This window comes from Fukomys damarensis, unplaced genomic scaffold (assembly GCF_012274545.1).
Source record: "Fukomys damarensis isolate Sample0158 unplaced genomic scaffold, DMR_v1.0_HiC HiC_scaffold_1, whole genome shotgun sequence".
NCBI classification, from domain to species: domain Eukaryota; kingdom Metazoa; phylum Chordata; class Mammalia; order Rodentia; family Bathyergidae; genus Fukomys; species Fukomys damarensis.
In genome coordinates this window covers 9,238,725-9,241,025 of record NW_022900913.1, presented here as the reverse complement: position 1 = coordinate 9,241,025, position 2,301 = coordinate 9,238,725, and positions in this window count along the sequence as shown.

Genomic DNA, 2,301 nt, shown 5'->3' with positions numbered 1-2,301 from the left:
CAGATATGTGTTGCTAATTGAATATATTCACCGCTCTGCTTATGGATTATATAGCAGTTAGTAACTAGAAATATAAATCTGTTTTATACACAAATCATATAATTATAGTATCCATTTAAATTTTTCTGCAATTGAATAAAATTTGCTTTTCCCTTTTCTCTTAATGTATTTTGTATACAGTAATAAATATTTTTCCATGGTATTCAGAATAAGAATATTTTCCTTTATTTTTAATATACCAAAGTGGCTTAGGAAGTTCTCCTTTCAATTAGATAGATCCGCAAACCAACTTTTGAAAATACTTTAAATCATACAAAGAGACATGTTACTTGAATTTTTATATTAAACATTTTAAAACCTAGAGCAAAACTGAAATAATTCATTAGGAGAATAAACAATAGATTAATCTTTTTAGATTTACAGATTTCTAAAATTTTCTGAATGGTTTCAATTTTTTAATAAATATGCACACATTGCTATTCTGAATTATATTATATTATAAACCCTGAAATTAATTAATGGGTAATTCAATCTTTCATCTCTAAATGCTTTAGTATAAATATCAGTTTTTAAATTCTGGAAACATATGGATGCAATAAGGCTAATCCATGTTAATAGTCTTACCTTAAGAAAGCCTTCTAAGCATTTTTCTTCAATCCAAACTTCAGTATAGGAATATGTTTTTCCTTTGGTTATGCTGTCTAGTTAAGGTACATTTCTTTCTGGAGCTCTTTTTCAGCCTTTCCAAAAATTGATTTTAAAACTGAAGAGTTTCATAAAAATCCCCACAGTTGTTTTTGCTTGAATAGTTCATCATAATGAGGTAATGAATTTTTGGCAGAGGTATCCCATATTTGAAGGTTAGTATTTTTTAGAGTATTCCATCAGAGTGTAACTGGTACAGGTCCATGCCATTATTAATGCTGAGAACTTTGATATGGTGATGTCTCCCAGATTTCTACATATAAAGAATTCTGCCTTGCCTTAGGAATCAATGAGCAATTTATGGGGATATTTTCTTTTTTGTTTTGTTTTATTTTGATTTGGGTACTGTGGATCAAATATGGGGAGATTCTTGACAAACTTTTACCTAATATTGGAAAATCTATTGATATATTTTAAAGTCAAATATTACTACAAAGATTTTAACTGTATTTCCTCTGTATGTGTTAGTTGGCATTACAGCTTAAGAAGTAGTTTTGTCCTTTTCTTCCTATTTCACATTGTCTATTATACAATTTGAATCTTATTTACACTTAGTTTTTCACACCTGGGAAACTCTTCAGTATTTACGCATGCGTGTCTTATTTATTTCAGTAAGAGTATGGAAAGGGTAGGGGAAAGGAAATCAGGGAAAAGAAAAAATATGAGAAAACAAAAACATGGAAACAAAGTCTTTGTAAATAGGGGAGTGGGGGTGAAGGGAGGGCAGAGGAATGGGAAAAAATAAGAACAAAGATCTGTCCTAGAAAGTTACAAGATCCCAATGATGAATGTAACTGTACTGTGTACTTTAAAAGTACCAATACACTCAATGAGAAAAAAATAGTTTTGTTTCCTCTCAACTTTATGTTTCAGTTCCTTTTATAATGTTACATGTTTTATTAACATTTGAAATTTGAACAAGGGATCAAGAAGGATTTGATTTGTTTTATGATCACGTAAACTTATTCTTTTTGGAGTACAAATACAAGTGTGGTGGGAAAAATGCTAAATTGATCTCTCTCTCATACCCTCGTAGAATCCCTTTCTCTTGATTATGAGCAAGACCTGTGGACATAAGGGAAGAAAAATTCCCAATTATTTATTATAGGACAAACGAGATTTTCACAAGTTCAGGCAATTCTCGTATTTATAAAAATGTTAGTCCTGACTGAATAACTACCTATTCAGTCTTTAACATTTATTCTTAAGAAAAATGCTGGGGACTTAGCTCAGCCTTGCAAGCGCAGGGATCCAAGCTCGATTCCTGGTACAAAAAAAAAAAAAGCTAGAGAATATCTACCATTTCCTTTATTTTAAAGTCTATTCCTGTTTTAAAGCTTTTACACACACACACACACACACACACACACACACACACACATGATTGTTGATAAACATTCCCAGGAATACTCTCATTCTAGTTTTATAATTAGAAATAAGAAAATTTCAAACCTCCTCAGCTAACAAGTTTGCTCATTGTGGTGTATATCAGTCAGTGCTCACCACAGAAACAGATATAACAAAAGATGTACAAGTTTATCAGAATTTACGAGATTGGTTTACAATGGCTGCCCAGAGTCAGATGAAGAGCGCAGA